The sequence below is a fragment of the Mauremys mutica genome, chromosome 10 (genome assembly GCF_020497125.1).
Source record: "Mauremys mutica isolate MM-2020 ecotype Southern chromosome 10, ASM2049712v1, whole genome shotgun sequence".
Lineage (NCBI taxonomy): Eukaryota > Metazoa > Chordata > Testudines > Geoemydidae > Mauremys > Mauremys mutica.
In genome coordinates, this window is record NC_059081.1 from 59766970 (window position 1) to 59791713 (window position 24744).

The 24744-nt window shown below is 44.9% G+C and overlaps 1 long non-coding RNA gene across 1 annotated transcript in view; it reads left to right on the forward strand.

Annotated features, from left to right (window-relative positions):
* Positions 1 to 1354: 1354 nt before the first annotated feature.
* Positions 1355 to 24744, forward strand: part of LOC123378206 — a 34432-nt gene continuing 11042 nt past the window's right edge. The window contains exon 1 of the long non-coding RNA XR_006582507.1: positions 1355 to 1466. This is a non-coding gene — a long non-coding RNA (uncharacterized LOC123378206). The remainder of the gene's footprint in view (positions 1467 to 24744) is intronic.

Genomic DNA, 24744 nt, shown 5'->3' on the forward strand with positions numbered 1-24744 from the left:
TGGGCCAGGATGTTAAAAAGGTACGTAGGCATTGCTGTGCTCAGCACTGTAACACCTAACTGATTTAGGATCCCCAATCTCATTTTCAAAAGGGATTTAGGTGCTTAGGAACCTACATCCAAATGGGGCTAGAGGAAGTGGAGATGAACATCTCTTCATACTTGACAGAGAATTTTGCCTTTTTAAATATTGAATTAAAAGGTGAGAAATGGAGAGCATGAGGCTGGAACAGCTTGCTGGGGTCTAATTCTATTGCAGATAAAGGAAGATGGGCATAATGGAACTGACTGATGGTGTGCGCAGAGCCTAGCGTGTCATGGAGATAGTTCACCATCTGGTGAGGGTGGGGTGCAGGTGGGACTCAGCTTGCCAGAGGCAGTAAATAGAATGGAGCAGTGCTGAGAGTACAGCAGAATACATTTGAAAGTGGGACAAGTGACAAAGTGGAAAGTATTGTATTAGGGATTGTAACAGGGTGCGTCCGGGGCTCAACCCTCCGAGGGGAGGAGGGGAGCCACACCGGCCTGCTGGTCTCACGTGGGCTCTGCCCTGTCCCTTTAAGGCTAGACAACAGAGTCAGAGTCTACTGGGGCTCCGACCTTTGGCTGCAAGGCGGAGCAGGAAACAGTACAAGGGGAGCTCAGGCCTCTTGTAGCAGGGCTGAGCAGTGAGGTGAGGGGGATAACTGCCACCCGTGAGTGGGGTGGTGGGGGGACACAGGCCCACCCACTCCACTGTGTCCCGGCCCGGGGCCCTAGGCAGCGGTCGTTACCGCTGACGGTCAGTGGGGATCCTGACCGCAACACACTGACATGGGTATTGTCTGGTCAGCAGCCTGACTGAGGTCGGCTGCCCCCGGGCCACTTCCAATATCCCCCTCGGGTCCTACCTGGTCCACGGCGTCCGGTCCCGGGAAGTCCCACTGCATGGGTTCCTCACAACCCGGGCTGGGGGGTAGATCTGGTAGTTCCTCGGGGAAGTCCGGCCAATTCTGCTCCGGGGGTTCCTCGGGGTAACAGCACGGTAGCGGGGAAGTTCCTGGTGGCTCCTCCTCGTAGGTGGTGCGGGGAAGCTCCGGCAGGTCTTCCCAGTAGCGAGCGAGGGGGATCTCCGGGCAGCTGCCCTGGACTCCAGCAGCTTCCCCGTTAGGAGCTCCCTCAGGCAGGTCTGCTCCCCACGGTGGCTGCGCGACGACTGAGCTGGAATGGCCGGCTTTTATCCTTCCGGGTCGCCGCCTGACCCTCTGAGGGGCGGGCTCACCGCTCTGTAGCCCCGCCCCTTCCTGTGTACGGGGCTCAACCCTCCCCGGGGAGGAGGGGAGCCACACCGGCCCGCTACAGGGATGAAGTAGGTAATGAGAGAGTTTTGTGGACTGACAAATTCGGTGAGGGAGATGAAGTTGCAGTCTGGCGAAAGGACAGGATTTCGGGGGGAGTGTGGGCAAGAAGAAATCCAGAGAAACCAAGGTACATACTGAGAAAACAGGACTATACATGGGAAAGGAGCAAGGCAGCAGACCCTGGGAAGGGCATGGCCCAGCAATAGAGGATAGGTAATAAAAGGAGATATACCAATCTCCTAGAACTGGAAGGGACCTCGAAAGGTCATCGAGTCCAGCCCCCTGCCTTCACTAGCAGGACCAATTTTTGCCCCAGATCCCTAAGTGGCCCCCTCAAGGATTGAACTCACAACCCTGGGTTTAGCAGGCCAATGCTCAAACCACTGAGCTATCCCTGTCTCATCTCTTTATCCCACTGTCATACACAAGGCAAGATGCTGCATCAATTACAGCCAATGGCAAAGCCCCCAGTGACTGGAGAGAGAAGAGGATCAGACTTTACGTGGGTTATTTGTCAGTGCCACAAGCATACTAACCTTTTTGCCTTTTTAAATTGTGCGCCACAATCTGCACAAGCTCCCTGGGGATTTCTAGGTGAAGTTTAAAGTGTTGGCATTGGCCTTTAAAGCCCTATAGATAGTAGGGCCTACCTGGCAGACCATCTCTCCCCCAGGGCCGAGTCTGAGGTCAGCGGAGGTGCTCAGGCTGGAGCCGCACAGGTATAAATGAGAGGGGAATTCTGGCAAGCAGAGTGTTCTCTGGAAGGGCCCCATGGCACTGGAATTCACTCCTCTCCCTTAGTCTGAAATAGCTCAAATTCAATGACCTGTGGGTACAGCTAGTCAAAAAATTTTCCACAGACTAGTTTTCTATCGGAAAACGCAGTTTTGTCAAAATCAAAACATTTCACAATAGTGCACAGATGGCAACAGGAAAAAAACCTCCAAATAATTTTGACTCGTTTCATTATTAAAATGTTTCATTTCACTGAAGTTAAAATGAAACTTGCTTATTTTGATTAATATACAGGTCAGAACTAAATTAAAATACCATTTATATAATTGATACAATATTAATACCGTATATTATTAAATACCATTTTATATGATCAGAATGGTTTGATAATTCCAAAGATACATTTTTCAGACGTTCCATTTCGTGGCTATTTCAAAATTTTGGCTTTTCATTTGGATTTGAAATGTTGGGAATTCCTACATAATGGAAATTCTGGTTTCTGGCCAGCTCTGCCGTCTGGGCTTATTGCACAGCAGAACCTTTCCCCCTCACATATTTGAAGACACGGTGGGGAGAAAAATCGCCATTTCAGCGATGGGATTTTATTCAACAGGGATTGGGATTTGTGGTGGGTTTCCATCAATTCTTGCATGTGTATTTTTGTTATGCCAGGGGTGACCAGAGCACTTGGGTGGACATCCACTGGCACATTTATGCATCACATGAATAACTAACTAACTAAAAATATCCAGGTACCAGTACAGAGCAGCAGGTTTCACAGTGGAGTAGAATACAGCTATATGTGTGGGATCCAGAAAATAAGTGATGAGTTATAAGCAGCATTGGACCATCTGGATTAATTATATAGCTAAGCAAGAGATCACAACAGAGGGAAGTTACTTTGTTGGCAAAGTGATATATTATAGAATTGCTAATACCACAATATTAAAGGTAAATGTGTTTCATATGCAGTGGAAGGAAGCAGCAGCTAAATTTGTTGACAGATACTATCTAGCTTTCTGTTTTTAAGTATGATTAATAGAAAAGGATTTGTTATGGGTTTGTTTTGTGTATTTATATGTGGGAGATTCAAAAATATGTGGGGATCTAAAAAGTAAAAATGATGAATTATTGTTGTTCAGTAATTAGTAAGGAAATGCATTTAAAATCCAATAATAGGAAAATACACAGTTTTGGAGCCCGATTTATATACATAGCTTTAATCTTTGTTATATACAGAGTGGCTGAGTATGTTTGTGGTTATGAAATCAAGGGACTATCAACTGGAAGAGCAGCGGAGAAGAGAATGTAATTCAAATGGATATGGAGGGACAGAATTAGGGAAGGAGGGGGACAAATGGATTTAATGTAGGCAATATTATGGGCTAGCTATTACATGTCCAATGCATGACTAAACACTGAGTTTTAGACTTGAAAGGTTCTTTTCCAGCTATCACAGAATGAAGATATGCACAGAACAACACTGCTAATATATGAAGGACAAGATTTTCAAGAGTGCGTAGTCATTTTGAGGTGCCTGTTTTTGGGTGCTCCACTTGACATGCCTTTCTGATTTTCAGAAAGTGCTGAGCACCTGCCCTCTGAAAATCAGGCCCTTGTTAAGTATCTCAAAAGTTGTGTTACTCAAAAACTGAGGCACTCAGAATGGCTAGTCATGTCTGAAAGTCTTGTCCTGTAACTCTATATTGCATTTATCATTTTGTAAAATGCTGTGAGATCACTTTTCATCCTCAACAATGCCAACACATTTTATATTTTACAAAATGCTACATTTGCATTGAATTGCAAATGCAGTTTTGAAGGTGGAACTCAGCAGCTGCACAGAAGTGTACAGCAACGCTACACATTAGTGTAAGACAGGAAGTGAAGAATATTGTAACCAAGCCAACATGCAGGAGAAATTGGGACACAATATATAAATTTCCCAAAGTGGAATTTCACTAGAACAAATTTTGGTTACTTGCAAAAAGTGCAACAGGATTTTTAATGATCATAAATGGACTGGACTTCTGTTGTATGACTCACAACTCCAGCAGCCCAGCCCCTGCTTGACACCACATCGAGGCATATGGGAGTGTTCACACCCTGTATAAACTGTCAGATTGGTACCTTGTCAAAGAGGTGTAAACTAGAGAGTGGGTAGAACTACAATTCTAGGCAAAACAAAAAAAGTCAAAAATTTATCCTAGCCTGAGCTATTGCAGGAAGGCACTTTGGCATAAACTCATGTAGCAGATAACATTAGCTGGAACAACCTGATTCACTGATGTAACACCTCTACAGGTTTGGACTGGAAGATGGGATAGCTGAACTCAGGGGGGCCGATCTCAAAGAGGGAGATTGGACCACAGGCATACAGTGGTTTTGGATACTGCAGAGAAATAAGTGTATGATGCAACATTCATTTTGGATCTCAGAAAGCAGAACTCAAAACACACAGGAGCCAAACTTTCCATTTGTACTGGGAAAAATAAATCCAAACCAACTCTACTTTTCAGGCAAAAGGCTTATTGAATGCAAACACATATCAAATGCTTTCCACTATATTTTAGTCTTGGAATCAACTAATTAAGTGCTCTCCTGAGTTGGTTAGCTGAATGGGGCGGCACAGTCTTAAATGCATCTCTGTTCCTAGGTAAGGCCAGATGGATTAGTTTCATTAAAGTGAGACTTTCTTCTAATTCGCCCCAATCCCAAAATGAAATTTGTTGACGTTTCAACAATGTTCCTTTAAGGATACTGCCTCATCCCCCAGAAAGGTGGTGATGGAAGGGAAGATGAACATGCTAGGATCACTCCACCATCCAATAACCAGCTAATAGGGCCCACTCTCCTCTCTCTCCTCTCTGTCAGCTTGTCCTCCTACTTTAACTTAGGAACTTTCCAGGTTGGACTCTGAACCTCTGATCACCTCGCTGTTGGTCTCCAGAGGTGCAGGGCACCAAAAAGTCCCACTGAAGCGAATGGAAGCACAATTTGACTCACAGCTTGTATGCTCCGGATGCACAATATTTAGGCCTAGCAGAATGAATACCAGAGATACTGGGCCTCAGTGTTGCCACTACAACAGGGAGTAGAAATGTCTAGTGACTCTAGCAAAAGAAAGTTTCACATCCAAAATAAGGGGTGCTGTTTGCAGGGCCGGCTCCAGACCCCAGCGCGCCAAGCGCACGCTTGGGGCGGCATTTTGCCGGGAGGGCAGCAGGCGGCTCCGGCGGGCCTCCCGCAGGCATGACTGTGGAGGGTCCGCTGGTCCCGCAGCTCCGGCGGACCTCCCGCAGGCATGACTGTGGAGGGTCCGCTGGTCCCGCGGCTCCGGTGGAGCATCCGTAGGCGTGCCTGCGGGAGGTCCACCAGAGCCGCGGGACCAGCGGACCCTCCGCAGGCACGTCTGCAAGAGGTCCCCCGGAGTCGCGGGACCGGCGACCGCCAGAGCGCCCCCCGCGGCGCGCCGCTGTGCTTGGGGCAGCGAGATTTCTAGAATCAGAGGGGTAGCCGTGTTAGTCTGGTTCTGTAGAAGCAGCAAAGAATCCTGTGGCACCTTATAGACTAACAGATGTTTTTGCAGCATGAGCTTTCGTGGGTGAATACCCACTTCTTCGGATGCAAGTAGTGGAAATTTCCAGGGGCAGGTAAATATAAGCAAGCAAGAAGCAAGCTAGAGATAACGAGGTTAGATCAATCAGGGAGGATGAGGCCCTGTTCTAGCAGTTGAGGTGTGAAAACCAAGGGAGGAGAAACTGGTTCTGTAATTGGCAAGCCATTCACAGTCTTTGTTTAGTCCTGAGCTGATGGTGTCAAATTTGCAGATGAACTGGAGCTCAGCAGTTTCTCTTTGAAGTCTGGTTCTAAAGTTTTTTTGCTGCAGGATGGCCACCTTAAGGTCTGCTATTGTGTGGCCAGGGAGGTTGAAGTGTTCTCCTACAGGTTTTTGTATATAAACCTACAGGTTTATTTTGTATATATAAACCTGTAGGAGAACAGGGAGGTTGAAGTGTTCTCCTACAGGTTAAAAAAAAGCTTTCTAAGCACACCCTACAGAGGATGCAAGGCTAGGGTGGACAATAGCCTTTCTGAATGGTTGTTTGATGTGTAATATTTTGTAGTACTAAGATAACGAGTGCATAATAGAATGCTGGTGTGGTACCAAAACCATCTAGTCCAAGAACAAAGCACATCAATATCTTCTCCCCCTTGCACACACGCACGCGCACACACACACACACACACACACACACTTTTAATATTAAAACTGTTAAACTCAAATCAGTCATGACAATGTGCATCATGTAAAACCACATTTCAAAACTTTTACAATTGCAGATTATGGACATGGTGAGCTGTAATTGTTCTGTTAAATGATAGCTTTGCAAGCTAATAGAATAGATTTTTAAGGTCAGAGGAGACCATTGTGACCACCTAATCTGACTTCCTGCATAACAAAGGTCAAAGAATTTTATCCAGTGATTCCTGCATCTCTTCCAACAAGTTATAGTGAGCTAGAGTCCATCTTTTAGAATGACATCCAATCCTGATTTAAAGACTCCAGCTGATGAGTTTACCACACCCCTTTGGCTACATCTACACCATGAACTAGGGGTGAGATTCCCCTGTTTGTCTGTGCAAATTCTGTTAAAGAGTCAGTACAACACAGCTTATACATTTAACTGGGGTAAATACATCCTTCCCATCAAACACAGCACAGAGTTGGTTTACAGTAAAAACAAAACAAGTTTATTAACAAAAGAGCCTCGATTAAGTGATACCAAGGGAAAGGGGATAAAGGCAGAGATGGGTGCTGGCCAGTAGACCTGGAAAGGGGACTGGGGATGAAATGAACCATCTTGAACAAAGAATATCTTGCTAGATTAAATTTTAGACTTTGTGTGTGAGGTGTGTTTTTCACTTTTATTTGCTTTTAACCATCTCTGCCTTTATCCCTTTTCTCGTGGTATCACTTAATCGAGTGGTAAACTCATCAGCTGGAGTCTTTAAATCAGGTGCAGGAGTCATGTTAATTCGCTGTCTCTCAAGTTCAAGCTCAAGATAACCCCTGCTGCTTTTGCTTGATAGCTTTCTTTATGGCTAATACGTAAATGGAGGTAAACCTGCATTCTCTTGTCTAGGACAGACCTGTTGATCACCTTTACCTAGGCTAGGCTGTCTCAGTCTTGAAGATGTTCTAGTGACGTTATACAGAGAAAGAGTTCATCACTTCACATCTAATGTTAACACATGCACTTGCCAATGATTAATAATCAGTGTTTTATTTCCTTTCATATACCCTCCCACAAGGTATATTTTGTGCCAATATTATTGCAGTAATGTGTGGGGTGTGGATATAGGGGTTCCTAGGGTCACACTAGCTCACTAGAAATAGCGGTGTGGATTCAGGAGTAGCGGCAGTGGAGGCATGCCTCAGCCATGCCAAGTGTGGGTTCTAATCAGCACAGGTCAGCCGTACGTCTGCTGCCACTACCCATGCTACTACAGCTGCACTGCTATTTATACTCCTGCTAGCTTGATGAGCGCTAGCACGAGCATGCGTATGCAAGCAGGGGAAAAATCACACCCATAGGACGTAGCCTTGGTAATAAGTTCCCATGGTTAATTACCCTCACTTAAAAATTTGCATCTGATTTCCATTTTGAACTTTGTGGACTTCAGGTTCCAGCCATCAATGCTGCTTACATGCATGAACACTAAGTCACGTACTCCCCCACAGAAAGCTACTCACAAACATGATGCATCACAACAGATTTATGTTCCTGCTACACTAAATCTGGAACGCTATTGACTGGAGGTTGTGTGCGTGTGAACGTGCTTGTTACAACCTTAGCACAAAGACTTAAAGCATTGGCACAACACAGTATAATGTTTCATTTGGAGCAATTTCAAATGACTCAATGTAAATGGCATATAGTATTCCAGATTTTGAGGAGTAAAAATATTATGTGCACTTCATCTGTTTGTTTAAAGAGGTTTCCTAATGAAGGTTGTTCTTTGCTGAAGTGTGGCGAGGAGGCTTGATCTAGGGGTGAGTGGAGTGTATTAATTCTTTGCTCCCAATCCCAGCTCTGCCATTGCAACTTGCTGTCTGACCGAGTGGCAGACATTTAACCCATCTGTAAATGGCTATCTATTAAAAAGGGCTTTGAGACTCTGTGTTCTGATTGCATCTCTACTCAAAGTGTTAGTATTCTCTCACTAGACTGACCTATGAGCAGCCAGCAACTCCTAGCAACAAGAGTGGAAGCTGCTGGGTGCCATGCACATTTGAAAATCTGGCCACTTCCTCTAGGTGCTGAGTTCTTTTTCAACCCAGATTTTAAATTACGTCGGGCAGGGAGTGTCCTACTTGTCTGTAAATCACCAGGCCCACATATGGTGTAATATAAATACATTATGTATGTTTATATGTGCTCTGTACAACCCATGTACAGATCTACAACCTAATGTGTTTTTGTATAATTTACACCCAGTGTTTAGCATATCCCATTACTTGCATTCCGCTGTATTTCAATAACGCCTGTTAGGCCTCGGGCCTCTTCCACTATCAGCTAGCCTATTTTTGCTCTTAAGCTGTCTGCTATTGCAATATAGACATTTAGAGTTTTTATTCTTGGCAGGGTGCCTATTTGAAGTTACTCTTTTATCTGAGTTAGACTGAACCTTGATGACTTAGCCGGACTTTCCTCCAGTGCAGAAATTAATTCTTCCCCTAACAGTTATTTTGCTTTGTCATGTTACTAACACTTCTAGCAGATATCACTGTCTCAGGAGATATGTCCTCAGACCCTGCTGAATTTTCCTTACCTCCCATTTTAAAATATTCCCCCCACACCCAGTGGTCTGGTTCTACTTTGGTCAAGGAGGACACCATCCCTTTGGAATATGCTGTGTTCTCCAATAGGTTTCTTAGGGCTAGTCTACACTAGAATCACTACAGTGGCACTGCTGTACTGCTGCTAGTGCGGACGCTCTGTGCTGCTGGGAGAGAGCTCTCCTGTCAGCACAATTGCTCCACCTCCCCGCGTGGTCACAGCTTTGTCAGCGAGAGAGCTTCTCCTGCAGATATAACACTGTTCATACTGGCGCTTAGGTCAGTGTAACTTATGTTGCTGGACGGAGAGGGGGCTTTTCCATACCCTTGAGTGACTTTAGCACTTACTTCGTTACAACTTGTGTGTACAAGCCCTTAGTGCCAAATACATTTAAATACCACCTCTCTGCTCCATTTTCTCATCCAGACACTGGAACCTGGTAGTTTCCCTAACTGGCCTGTGAGCAAAAGAATCTAGAGTTCTTTCACTGAAAACTTCTTCCTACATTCATTTAAATGTAGCTTACACAACATCTCAAATTTCTTTACCTCATTGGTATGGATCACAACAGCAGGCTCCTCCCTACACTGATTAGAATTTGTCTAGATGGCTCATGAGCGATGTTTCATTTGCACCTGGCATTCAATCCACCAAACAAGTTTTCATGGTGGCCACACACCCAAGCTATCAGCACGTATAGTGACAGAACCCTTTGGTACCACAGTTTGGCTGCATCTCACAACTGCAGTGAATTCTGGCATGGCATGGCGGCCCACCCAAAAACCAGCATTCAGGGAATTAATGCCCTCCTAATCTTCTTTCCCCCCACACTTGAGTATGTGGGAGTGCTTATAGATCTCCTTCAATCAGGAGCCCTAATTAAGTAAACCCAGGCAAGGACCCTTCTAAGTCCTAACAGCCTGAGCCCAATTCAGGTAGCTATATCAAGACACTGGCAACCAGCCAGACAGAAAGCACTGATGGCAAGAATGCTTCAAATCAAAGGCCAAATTCTTACAACAGTGTAAATCCAGAGGGTGAGCATCCACGGAGTACCTGGATTTACACCACTTCAGAGAGCACAATTTAGTCTCCATTTTAAATGACAACAATGTCACAGGTCTGGGCTACACTGGGGGGGGAAAGGAGGGGGTTGAACTAAGATATGCAACTTCAACTACACTATTCGTGTAGCTGAAGTCGAAGTATCTTAGTTCGACTTACCTGGCCGTCCTCACGGCGGTGAGCCAACCGCCGCAGCTCCCCCATCAACTCCGCTTACTCCTCCTGCCGAGGTGGAGTACAGGCGTCGATTCGGGGATCGATTTATCATGTCTAGACAAGACGCGACAAATATATCCCTGCTATATTGAACACTACTCGCCGATCCAGCAGGTAGTATAGACGTACCCACAGTCTACCTGAGCCCCTCAAACTCAGTGATTGGGGAGGGGTGGAGCCAAGCAGTAAGAAGGGGAAGCATTTTGGGGGTGACGGCCCTGTTAGAATAAATCAAGGCTGCACAGTTAGATGTAACATTTTATGCATCATCAGTGTGGCAGATTTGTTTAATTCATAAGTGATGCAACTACACATTTTCCTGTCCCCCTTTCCTTTGATTCTTTATGGATGATGTGCTCCCAAGATACTCTGGGTATTGTGATCCTCAGCAATATTTCTGCTTACAGACAAAAAAACCAACAGTGGAAAAAAAATCTTGCCCCATATCTAAAAACCATCACGGGAAAGCTCTCCTCCTGAAAGACCTGGTTACTCATCTGAAAAGGGGTAATGTTCCCAAGCAGGATTTTCTTTAGGCAGAAATGAATCAAGAACAAAGCACTTCTGTAATAGCAAACTATACACACCGAGCAGTGCCAGGCTGTTCATTAAGGGGTCAATCCTGCAGGACACGGAGCAATCTGGCTTCATCCAGCAAGTACTTAGTTTTAAGCACATAAGGCCCTGTTGAAGAATCTATGTATGGCACTTTTAGAGCCATCATTATCCAAAGCCCTTCAAAGTCTTAATGTGTTTAGCTTCACCACACCTCTGTGAGATCAAGTACCACTCTACGGAGGGGGAACACAAGGCACAGAAGGACTATAGTGACTTACCAAAGAGTCTGTGGCAGAATAGAGAATTGAGCCTAGGCCTCCCAAATCCCAGGCTAGCACCTGAACCATCATTCCTCTGTAGCTCCTGATGCACCCTGACGGCAGAACTGACCTGTAGGCTGCACTGCAATATGTTGGGGGTAGCAGCCCAGCCACGACAGCCCCGGGACCGAAGGAGGGCAAAACTGCGCCAGGCACCCAAAGGGCAGAACAGGGTATCTTGCCCTATGTATTGCATTTTAAAAAAAAAGTATTCCTTTGACCTGATTTAAGTCTGTGCCTTCCTGTTTCATCAAGAACTAACTTTCACTTTGGGACAGGATGAAATTCATTATCTCCTATCTTCCCTATTAGTTTGCTGCTTTCAGTCCAAGTCCTCCTAGTCCTTGGCATCCCATCCAGTATGGGATCCCTCCCTCCCCCCACCCTATGCTTTTAATAATTTTGTTTGCTCCTCTCTGGGCCCCTCTCTGCGATGGCCATTTAGAAATGAAGGAATCAGAAATGAACTCAGTACTTCAGATGAAGCTGTAACATCAGTAGATGTAATCCCATTTTAATATGTGCCACGTTCTTCTCTCCCACTCTTTAATACAGACTAACATTTTAGTTGCCCCCCACACACACACACTTTTTTTTAAACCAATGCTTCACATTGAGTTGACATCTTCATTGGAATCTTTTTCCCAGGGAAGTTACAACTCCATCAAAACCATCGCAGTGTGTGTGTGTGAATAGTTTAAGCTGTTCCTTCCAAAGTGCATTTCTCAACACTGAATTTCATCTGCTATCGTGTTGCCCAATTTGTTTGCTTTGGGAGGTCCTTTGAGTCCCTTGTCATCTTTTCTGTCCATTTTTTTTTGCCAGTTCTTGACATCACTGGATGTCTCTATACTAGCTTTTTTTTTACCTAAAGTTTCCCAGCAGTGTATATCAGAGACCACAGGGCTTGTCCCTTGGTCTCTTAAGAGCTAGGCAGTCCCAACCTTCCAACCACTGACTTGCTAACAGCTGCTAGAATAGCAGCTGAACTCTAACAGAAGACTCTAGTCCTGGAATATGACTGGTGGAGCCCGAGGGGTCCTGCTTAGTCCTCAGCCTCTATTTAACCCAAGCACAGGAACAGGAAATTGCATGCAACAGGGTTCTCCCTGCTCAGGGCTGCTTCCGCTGCAATACCTGTTCCTACTGCCTGCTGCTGATCTACTGGGAACCTGACCTTGCCTGCCTTGCCTCCTGGTAAGGCCAGCCATGTCTGATCTCATGATATCTGACCCAACCTGACTGCCAACTCCTGCTCTGAACACTAGGTCAGACTGCCCACAAGGATAGAATTATAGAATCTCAGGGTTGGAAGGGACCTCAGGAGGTCATCTAGTCCAACCCCCTGCTCAAAGCAGGACCAAACCCAACTAAATCATCCCAGCCAGATAGGATAGGAGCTCTGGTGTAGATAGGGCTCCATGGGGTTTAGACACATTAGCATCTAACCCCACTCAGAGTAGATCTGGATGATACAGTGCTTAAAATGCCATCAGTTGTCTGAAGACCTGTCTGCACGAGGACTTCAACTACTACTGAAGCAAAACCAGTGGCAGCAACTATGGGAAATGTTAAGGGAAAAAATCCTAGTATAGATACAGCCACTCTGTCTAATCATTAACCACTGGGAGACACGCTCAATAAGCAGCAGGAAAGGAAACATTCTTGTAGAAAGCCAGCGTTAGCCTAAAACTACAGCAAAGGGCTGCGTGAGCCATTGGATAGGCCACTGGACTCAGTGAGTTCTATTTCTGACTGCTGGGTGACCTCAGGCCACTCACTTCCCTTCCCTGTGCTTGTTTCTCCTCCCCGCCCTTTGTCCATCGGTCTGTCTAAATTGTAAACTCTTCAGGCCTCAAACTTGGCTTGGCCCTCTAGGTGCTGCTGTAACATAATTCGTAGGTGATATAAAGTATTAACACTGAATTCATAAATGCCAACATAATAGGCACCCAGGAGTCATTCCTGTTCATGTGTAATTCTTAATTAAAAGTGGAAGAGCTACATTGTCTTTGAATTACAGCAATAAAGCCATTGTGTACCTTCCCTACCACAAAGTGGCTCGTGCTTTAGGGAACATTCATTGCTAGTTTTTCAACTGGGTACCCCCAAAAATTGTCCAAGCCCAGACACTAGAGGAAAAAAGTTGCCTCAGTGAACCAGATAGAGAAAGGCTAGATCCTTTAATTAGAATTCATGGTTTGGTCCTTGGATATCAGCAATAACCCCAAACCAAAGCCTGTAAACGTCCTACCCTATTTGATACAGCCATGTCTCTAAGTCTAATGAAAGCCCTGGTCCCCCAGTAGCTGGTTCATATCAGGAGAGACATTCAACTAGTAGTGATATTGTAGCAGAGGAAAAACCTCCCTCAAAACGGCTAACACCAGGCTAAGCCTGTATCCACCACCAATACCTGTCATGTGCATGGATGCTGCGCCAGCCGGGCCAGTATGAAAAGCAGCAGAAAAGTTGTTAATGAAAAACAGCATCTAAGCTCAAAAGCTAAGATCTATTATACCTCTGAACTGTTAATAAGAGGATTGTAGATCCTGATTACAGTCCCCACTTATGGGCCCAGCCGTAGCTTCTTGCTGAAAGGTGAGAAAACAGCTTTAATGGAACAAAGGAAGTGTGCAATCCCCCATGCAAAGATTCTGTTCTAATAATTCAAGTCTTACAGCATAGTCCTAACAAAATCCCATTAATTCTGAGTCTGGAGGTGCTGGCTGTAATATACTCGAACAAGAAAGATAAAACTACTTACACAGCGTGTGTTTCAGGGGTTAGTGGATTAGCATGTGTGTATGTTCTTTTCCCCAACGCAAACTGGCAAAACTGCCCCACAATACAAGATTTTCCTTCATGTACCACCAAAGGTGTCACACTCAGGGATGCGAAGCAACTCCTGGATTGCTGGATGCAATAAAAAACAAACATGGCTTTTGCAGTGTGAAAGCCCCCCCCCCCCCAATATATGGATTTCAGGGCTTCCCTGGTGGACAAACCGGATACAGTTTATATAGTGCGTAGCCTGTCACTCAGCTTTGCTATTTTGCTCATAATGGAGGCCTCCTGATGGTTATTCAAAGTGGCTCTGCAATATACTCTTTGATCTGTGAGGACCTACTTGATGGAAGGAGGGCGGTTTCCATATAGGATAACTAGGTCAATTATGACCTTGGAAGTTACACTTTAGTGCTTAATCCACCCAGAATGGCTGTGAGACCCTGGGAACCTGGAGACTGCTTACAGAAAGAGTCACTTCAAAAGCAGCCGTCCTCAACCTGGCGGAGCTCGGAGCTGCTTCATCAGGGAACTAGACTCCCAGAAAGAGTCTCACATGTTGATGCAACACCCAAACCCAAATATTGTATTGCTTGTTTTAAGGGGCTGAAGATCCATTTGATCGGATACAAACCACATTCTCTCCCCAAAGGAATGAGAGGGCGGATGTTTCTCCTCTCTTCTCAGATACTGGGACAAATGCGAGCTGCAAGCCAGCAATACACTACATGGCAGCCACATTTGCTGCCTGCAAGAGCCACTATTATGCATCTGATGCATTCAGCTGTAGCCCACGAAAGCTTATGCTCAAATAAATGTGTTCGTCTCTAAGGTGCCACAAATACTCCTGTTCTTTTTACGGATACAGACTAACACAGCTGCTATTCTGAAACCTATTATTTTTAGCTCTATTATTTTTAGAATATTTATATTGCAGTAGAACCCAGAGGCCCCAGATGAGATTAGGGCCTTCTGCACCATGCACAGTACTCGCATGCAGTCAGACAGAGTCCTTGCCCCCAGTGACCTGAGGCTGCTGACAGCAGTTGCTTGCACATGCTATCGAGATAATGAATTTCCCCTCCAGCAGTCCTGTGAGATAGGGATGCATTAGCTCCATTTTACAGATGGAAAAACTGAGAGAGGAAGTTTTCAGAGGGTTTGAGTACTGAAGCTCAGAATGATTGCAGCTGAAACTCTGGGTATGTATCCCTTCTTAAGCATTCAATCCGTAAGTGGATTTGCGTTAGGTCACCCTAGATGATAGAGGCAAGGCTAGGAACTGAACTCTGATTTCCTGTATTCCATTCTAGGGCCTTAGCCACAAGACCATCCTTCTTCTGAAGAAAAGATTGATATGAATAAGTGGTAATGATTTGTGCATGCAAACCCACCACTCAACCTCACAAGTCTGAAAAATTGCTTGGTAGCAGATCTAAAGTGATAGCACAAGAATCAGTAATGCAGCCGCAGGATTGCTGGAGCTGTAATGATAAAGGCTTCTTGCTTGACATGATATACCACCCTTTCATAGAGAGTCAACTAAATACTAGCTTACATTATAGACCTCACAAAGCATCTCAACTCCGCTAGGAGCAACCAACTCCCCACCTACTAAGGGGTTAAAGGTCCCAGTATTAAAGTGAACAAGGTCAGTGTTAATTAACAATTTAACTAATCACAGGTTAAGCACTTCCACTCTCAGGCACTGTACAACACCATCTTAATTGCCCAAAGATACAGCTCACCGTTATTGTGACAGTAATTTACAATTATATATATGTGAACTAAAGGTTAAACTTCCGGAAAAGCCAAAGTTTTCACAAGTGGCGTCTGATTTTGGGTGCCTCAGTTTAACTTGATTTAAGCAGGCTTGGGTCTGGTTTTCACTAGAGATGAGCCTCTGCAGCTCTGATTGACTGCAGCTGCAGTTTTGAGTGCATGGTCCCTGTGAAAGTCTGGCTCAAGCTGAACACCCAGAAATCAGTGACCACCTGTGAAAGTGTTTGGTGCACAGCGTTTAGAGTATGGTCTACCCATAATGCCCATTCTTATCCTTCCAGCGTTCTGACATGCAGCTGGCAGGACCAGCACAGGTCTAGGAGTTGTAGAAGCTGGTTGGGCTAAAAACCCAAGAACCCCCCACAACCTTGCAGGGGCTGGGGGGAGATCTTCAACCTCCAAATAGCAAATAGCTCCTTTGATCTCTGTATCTCCTGCTTCTGATCTGACAAGTATTAAAGATGCCAAGCCCACCCCCCCTCTACCAGTGATTAATGTGCTATGGTCTTTCTGAAAGCTTAGAGAGCTCTCCCTCCAGGCCACAACATTTGATAAAGAAATGAATCTTTGCGATTAATAATTCCCTGGGCTGAGTTTTTGTTTAATAACTATTCTGTCAGTGATCGATATGAAGGGCTAGGGTGTGTGTATGCATGTACATATGGGGGTGGGGGAGAGGAGAAAAGAGTAATTTGATTGTGGCCAGGAGATTTGGCAGGCTGGCATTACAAAGCAGCTCTTTAGCAATGGCTGGAAAACCAGCGTGACAAATCGCTCCCTTCTTTACTTCCCACATCCCCTCTTCACAACTGAACTATCTGATTAGGCTCAAACCAGCCAATCAGAGAATATGATTTGGGAAATATTTCCTCCTTGACATTCAAGAGAACAATTCCTTACCCGGGGAAAATTACATTTAAAAATAAATGGAAAAGCATCAATCAGCTAGGAAAATATATTCAGGTTTTTGGATCTCTTGAGGCAAAGTGATTTTTTTTATTATTTTTATTTAAATAAGATTGAAGGCGGTGGTTTGATTTTTTTTTCCCTGAGATACTCAAAAGATAGCACTGTAACATTTGCATATAAACCATTACCTTTCCTCTCTATAGATACAGTATTTTTCATTAAAGCCAAACCTTGAATATTTACAGACACATTGAGATGCACTGGCAGATATCTGTTAGTGGAGACAGATATACCACATAGTAACAGAAATTACAAGGTCTATTCTGGGGTGATTTGTGTGTGTGTGTCTGTGTCTCTCTCTCTCTCTCTCTCTCTCTCTATATATATATATATATACAGTCAGTTTAATTTCCAGCTGAGATTTTTTTTAAAGCTGTGAAGCTTCCTTAAATGTTAAGAAAGTTACACATTTTAAAAAAGATAGTTTAAAGTTCTCTCTCTCACTCTGCATCATATTCACTCCCCTGCTTGGTCCAGATTTATAAGGAGAATTAGCAGCCACAGGGTAATTTTCTCCCACAAGATAGTCGTAAACATGCCCGCATGCAGAGGTGGTGCTAGCCCAACAGGGATATGTCTGCCCCCCTTTGGTACCCCTCACCCACTCCCTAAAATACTTGCATTATTTCCACAAACCAAAACATACACCAACACAGCACATACTTATACCCTGGTTAAAAAGCCCCTGTTAAATATGGTTAATAACAGTTGGGAGGTAATACTAAAGTGGGGCCCCCTGAGTAGGGTGACCAGATGTCCCGTTCTTAAAGGAACAGTCCTTTTTTTGGGACTTTTTCTTATATAGGTGTCTATTACCCCCCACCCCCTGTCCGATTTTTTCACAGTTGCTATCTGGTAATTCTACCCCTGAGCCTCTTGGGGCCATAAGCAATTGCTTTGTCTGCTTATGCCTAGCACCATCAGACCTATAGGACTTGCCCTGTTTGCAAACTACGGAACAACATGCAGAGAGATCAAGAAGTGACCCCATTAGAGACAGTTGTGTTACTGTAGCATCTACAGGCCACCATTAAGATCAGGACCCCATTTTACTGGGTTCTGTACATCTATAGTAAGAGATGATCCCTGCCCCAAAGCACTTACACAAGGGTGGGGGAAGAAAGACTTGCTCAAACTCACACAGCAGAACCAGGAATAGACCCAGGTTTTCTGACTCCTAGTCCTGTACCCTGTCCACTCGATCACATTGCCTTTGCAGAGCTGAAATACTTGGACAAAGACACATTCAGCAAAACATTTAAATGAGAGCCCAGAAATGGATTTCAAAGATGCTTTCATATTCTTCAGCAGACCCGGAATCTAAAGCAGGGGTAAATAACCTGCTGAATGAAATGTCACCGAATTCCTTATAGCACTTTTTCCTAATGGGACATCATATCCCATAGTGTTTTATTTCTGCACAAAGCTGCTGCAGTCCTACAAGCTCTGCCCTGCCCCATAATTCACTGCAGAGTGCTGGAATACAGGCTTTGCCATATCATTATATGAAGATAAAGTACAGGAGCTGCTCTGAATTATATTTCCTTTTACTGATTTTTTAAGTATTTGCTTCCCATACAGAAATTGTTGCTATTGTATAAAGATTCACTAAGGCACCTCGCTGACAATTTTCCCTTTTCCCCCCCATTTCTCTGAATTAATAACAAAATGCAAATCAGCCGCCGTGTTTTTTCCTCCACTTAACACAATACTTGACTAGCAGAACATTTAAAGATATGCAGTACATATTAATGGAACTTAAGCACCCTTTTGAGCAAATAGGTTTTTGTTTTCCTGCTACCCACACCCTAGATAGGCCTTTTCCTGCATTGTTCCCACATGACCGTGGCCGTCTGATCACGATATTTTCCCCCTCTTCCCTTCGTCTTTGGCAGGCAACAACAAAACCTATTCCACAACATGAAGAAAAATGGCCAGCCATCTCTTTCCCTGCCCACTTGTTAAAGATCCACAGCTCAATATATCTGATCGCCTAGATAAATCCAGGTGCTATTGTCAAGCCTGAATGTCAAGCCTCTCGGTAACAACGGCTATGGGTCTATTAAATTCTCCAGCCAACAAGACACTTATGCAGCAGCTTTAGCCCATATGTAGTTGTTACCAGCTAGTGACTATTGCTTCTTATTTAGTCAGGACTAAATGTGACTTTCAAGAGCATGCTAATTTTTCCTAGTTTGCCTATTTAAAACGCTCATCTACAACTAGATTTCTAGTTTGTCTGTTGAACTACTCAACTAGCCCTTTTGCTCTTTGGTTAAATGATAGTTAAGTTGTGTTTGAAAAAAGCCGAAGTTCTCTTTGGCACTTTTAATCTTGCTGCAGGGAGGGTGTTTTTTGGGAAATGGAAGCTCTGGGGTCCTGGGAAGAAAAGTATTATCTGAGCCGCTGAAACATTCCTGCTGCTCCCAGGGAAGTCTGAATCCCACAGGCGCACTACTCCACACGTTGCTTTCCCCAAGCAAAATGCTCCTACTTGCCCCTCACCTTTTGGATCCAAGCATATTTGTGATAACTGGTAGCCACAGGTGTGGGGAGAAGAGCTCTGAAATCTCTCCATTGATATCTTCCTGCCCCTGGGGAAGACTGACTCCCAAACATGTTGTCGGAGGTTTATCATCATCTCTGCCTGGCCTCACAAGCATCTCTCATTGGAGGACATTCAGATCCTCTAGTTCTTCCGTTTGAGAGCTGTGGCCAATTTCAGCAGCACTTTGTGACTGTCTGTGATTTGGCGCCATTGCAAAGTTCCTCCAGCTGAGAGATGGGGGAAAGTCTGATGGTTGCTGGCGTGTCCCAGCAAGACCAGACAAGTAGTAACAGCTTTCCTTGCTCGCTCGGGATAGGCAAAAACTAGAAGCCAGTGTAGAATCTTCAGCACTGACTACTCGATAGCTGGTTTCCTGTTGGAGTCCAAAGTGCCCAGCAAGAAAGAAATAGCAACAGAGCAAGATATTCTTCCCCAATACACCCCATTTTAAAACATGTTTACTTTCGGCAGGGTCTGATTCCTTTTTCCCTTAATTAGGGAAGGAATACTGCAACAAGCTCCAGGAAATTCAGCAGTGCCAAGTAGTAGCTGCCAAGATACATCATACTAGCACCTGCGAGTGCCAAAAGCCATCACTGGGTGGCAGGCGAGTACAGTTCAAGAAGTGGCTTGCATCCCCGGCTCCTAACTTGCTCCTGCCTCATCTTACAATTGTCTATTTACTAGCAAGCAAACACCATGGAAACTTTAGGCTTTCCCCCCTCATTTGGTGGGGCGGAAGGGCAAGCTCAAAGATCCCATTGGGTGTCACCCTGCAGCCACAAGGGAACATTAAAAAAAACCCACATCATGCACGATCTGGTCAAATCTCTGTGGCAGCACACAGGAGAGATGCCTGATCACTTTAAATTTTGGAGGGTTTAAAACTAAAATAAAACCAAAAACCCCTTGAAGAAAAAGTCTGAATGGACGATTTCCAGGAAGCTAATCTTGTGTGTAATTTTAGAGCAGAGCAAACTGTTATGCACACACATTGGCAGGCACATCTTGCGCAGAGTCTCCCTACTGCAACATGAAAACAACCGTGGAGTTAGGAGTCCTTCCACCCTTGAAAAACATAAGCAAAGCTCCCATCAGGGATCAGCCCAGAGCCTTAAGTGGAGAGCACCCCCCAGCCCTCCATCCTCCCTCCGCAATGAAAAAATGAGTCTTTCCATCCTACGTGTACGTGTCTGAGACACAAAGGAAGCTGATGGGGAAGGGGCTGTCCCTCTCCTCTGATTCTGCTAATACTCCTGCGCAGCATAGCAGGGCTGCCCTTCTTTGCCCAGATGCAGTGTCGCAGTCTGGTCACCTCATTCCCTTCCCAGCCCACAGTGATTCAGACCAAGTGCCGGCAGACCCTTCACTCAAACGCCTGTCTGAATGCATGAAATCCTAATCTCATTAGATTTCTCATTTGCAGGGTAATACTGTCACAGTGCTATGCACCACTGCCACAGATTAGCAGGTTTGCCAGAACGCTGCTCCACTAATGAGTTAATCCAAATAATGCTCAAATCCCAAATCAGATTTAAAGCAATCCAGACAGAGGGCCCACCGAGGATGGGGGCAGAGGGGACTGGGACTGTTCTGACTAAAGTAGCTGTCAATTAAGTGTGGGAGCTGGGGGTATTAAGAAGGCCCAAGCATTCATTTCCTTTGTTTCTCAACAAGACAGGCTCAGTTGAACTCTGAGTTTTTCCTGTTTCCATGTGTGGCCCATCTCTCTCATGGCACATTTGGGAATAATATGCAACAACATATACATCTGTCTATAGCGTCAGCCTTTGCCTTATGAGAAAACCATTTCTGTAGCTATAATCAGCAGCTATTACTGCTTCTGTTTCCATCATTTAATCTTCAGTACTCAGAGGGTCTCAGCATTTTGGAGCTCTGGTCTGGATTCCACTGAGGAAGCTGGAGATTATGGGATGATTATGGTTTGTTAGTTTGCCACCGATCCAACATGCTAAAACCAGGCGTGGAGGCTTGGTATACTGGAGCAGGAGAGCCGAGGGTTTATGATTAGGGCTACAGAGCCAGCATCCCAGAAGAGTGAGCTGGATTTTATTCCACCTCATGCAGAGTCAACAAATATGCCAGTCAGCTAAGTTTAAATTCCTAAATATTTCCTTTTGCTGTTGAGGGATGCAGCAGAAAGAACAGTTTGATTTTCAGATACTGGATTCAGCTAAGCAGCACCGCTGCCAAAATCTGATTGCAACTTGCACACACAGCCAATCTGATACAGAAGTCATCATGGCGGGGGGAGGGTGGGGGAATGTCTATGGAGTAAGAAGGGTCCTGTTTACAGAAGCATTTCTGATACTCTGTCTTGGCTTCTCACTCACTCCTTGGCCTTCCGACTGCGACCAAGTGTGGTATCGGCTGAATATCTGATCCTGTAGGTCTGTCAGGGAACTAAAGGCCTGAGCCAAAGCAGAGCAAAGTCACGGGGGTGGTCTTGCCATAGATTTGAATCAGGCTCTAAATAGCGTCCCTGCACAGAGATAGATTAGCTCTTTCTCCAGCTCTACGGTCCAAAGCAAACCTCTTAACTAACAGTAATAAGCAAAATGCAGAACATCAGAGGCTTCACATTTGTTTACTGCGTATTTGACTCCGTTAACTTGTCTTGCTGCAATTTTTCTTGAAAGGAAATGAATATGCTGTCACTTTTTGCACACTGAATAATCCTGTCAGTACACTCGCTCTTTTCTACAGATAACAAATGGATCCCAACCTAGGGAGAGCGAAACATTAAACTTCCCTCCTCACCAACTTTCTAAACTGGCATTTTCCAGTCAGCCTGCAACGTGTTTTCCTACAACCTCCCACCCTCTCTCGGAGACTGCCACCAACAGTACTCTCCCCGCTCTGTGCTAACGAGGCACTAATAACAATAGTAATCGCAGACTGCCTGCTCAGCCCACTCCAGGAGCATGGCGGCACAGGGATGATCATTTCTCATTGTGAATTATGACAGAGGCACATCACCTCACCCCTGGAATAAAGCAGCACCTGCCAATCCTGCTAAAATGGCAAGGAAAGAAATGAAAGCCCTGCTGTAGCTGATCCAATTCCCTGCTGACTCTAATTACCCAGACAGGGAATTTTACAATTGCTCCCCCCACCAACTCCTGTCTAAGGACCGCTCCTGCAGGCTGCAGACTTTGGCTGGTTCTTTCTTTGTGTGCCTACTGCCACTGAGTGGATTGGCTTCCTAATGAGTCCTGACACTAATGGTACAGCGAGACCGTGCAATTACATATCCCCTCCCATTCAGAACAAACCTGGCAGGAAGTGACCCCAGACCTCACACCCTTCCACCCCAAAGAATTCAGTTATAGTGCTGCACCAGCAGGGCCAGCTGGTGCACGCTTCCCCCTCCCACCCCCGCTTCACTTCCCCTTCCCATTACACAGGTGGCTGGAAATAAAGCTTTCTGGCCTGACCCATGGCTGGTTGGTTGAGGATATTCCCATTCCTCTTGAATCCAGAGGAGCCCAGGCATTACACGCAGGTTTGGAAATGTGCACTGACACCCATCAAAAAAAAACAACAGACATTTTAATTCCTGCGTTTGAGGGTTCTAACGCACAGTTGTTTTCTATTACGTGCTTAACAATGTGTGTAACTGAAGCCGCTTTCGGGGGGAGAAGCAGGCGCTTCTGTAATTTCAACATTGATTGTAGTACAGGTGTAAGAGACTGGAGCTACCTATTGAACTGTGAGCTAATTATCGTAAGAAACAGATGTAGCCTATTAATGAGGAGGCAACATCTATGAGAAACACTTAGTAAGGAGTAATTGGGCCTTTTATTTCCTGAGATAGATGGCTTACAAAAGATGTGCTCACAGCCAGGACCCCCACTGCTGCAACATCTGAGCATTCGTCAATTTGCCTTTACAAGACCCCTGTGAAATAAGGAAGATTAGCCCCATTTTAAAGATGGGAAATTGAGGCACAGGCAGATGAAGTGACCTGCCCAAGGGAATTGGTAGCAGCGCTGGGAAATTGACCTAGATCCCCTGATTGCCAGTCCAGTGCCTCAACAACAAGGCTATTCTTCAGCCCATGCTGGTGGCTCAAAACCCAGCTTCTCATGTATCAATTAATTTCTCTCTCCTTTACTATAGCACAACAGGTAGAATCTCCTGGTTCTATTAACCTTACTGTTCCTTCTGTTTCCCTGCAGGAGTCTTTGAGACTCCTGCCTCACAGCTGTTTGTTATCAGGCCAGCCATTTCCTCCCCTTCCCTTCCCTCTCTCCAGATAAGAAGAAATCCTTGTTGCTCTCAGCTGTTTATCAGGTGGAGTACCCCCTGCCTTCTGCCCACATTCTGTGATTCTCTCCAGGACAGCATTGTCCGTGTGCTACTCTGGGGGTGCCGAGTGCATGAGTGAGCTCTCTAATTGGAATGTTTATGAATTATAAAGTTACAAGGGCTGTTCACACTTAAAAAAAAATAAGAAGGGTAAGTTTCTCCCAGGTATCACCTCCTGGTGTGAGTAGAGGAGTTACAATAAAGGTCATTTCAGTCCACTGTGTCCTATTTTCCTGCTAAATATGGTTTAAAAACCCCACAAAGAGTTGAAACCGAAAACAAGGGTTTTTTAAAATGAAATTAATCATTCGTTTACTTGTTTACTAAAGAGCTCAGATGCACATTACACATCTCCTGGCATTTTTAGAGACAAAGAAGCATAACAACAAAATAAACAGGTGTTCCCATTCTATGCTCGACAGCACAAAATGTACAATTCTCGCAAAAAAAATAGTAATTTAAAGTGGCTCAGGGCACTTTTAGCTGGTGCTCTAGCCTTTTTTTTTCCCCAAGCTTATAAAGTATTATTTACTGTGGCATTCAATTAAGAACAAGAGCTTGCTATAGCAACCGTAGCAATAAGAGGTACCATTCACACACTGCTTCTGAGATGCAGGCTTTTAAGCACCTGTTCAAAAACACTTGTTGATAAGCCTGTGGCACGTGAGCATTTTATCTGGATTACAAAGGAGGAAGTTGTGCACTAAATGAATTGCATATCACTTGATTGCTTGGTATCTTTTCCCTGGCTTTAATTTTTCAAAACGAGCACATTTTTATTGGAAAGCACAAAAACCAAGGCAATTTCTTTGGCCAAGGACTACAAGGGAGAACATAAAATTTGCAAGTTCTCCTTTCTGCCACCATGTGGCAGCAAAAGTTCCTCTCCTCACTACATCAGTGTCTTCATAGAGATTCCAGCTGTGACTTGGTGATTAGTCATTCTGGGGACCCTCTCTCATTCTACATCTGCCAGCTGTCAATAAGGGACTCCAGGGAGAATTACAGATGATTTCTGTAAAATTACAAGGGGCAGCAGAAGGGAGGATTTGATTTGTTTTTCTTTTCCTTTTTCTACAGGAGTTATGGGTGCCTACTATTTGCCTGCTCCCCGACCCTTCTTTCTCCAATCTCCTTTGGCCTCCCAAAATCACTAGTCCCATGTCTTCATACTTATTCTTTCACTCCCTTCCCTTTCTCCTACACCCCTCACCACAGCGACCAAACAATGTCATTTTTCAGAAGGAA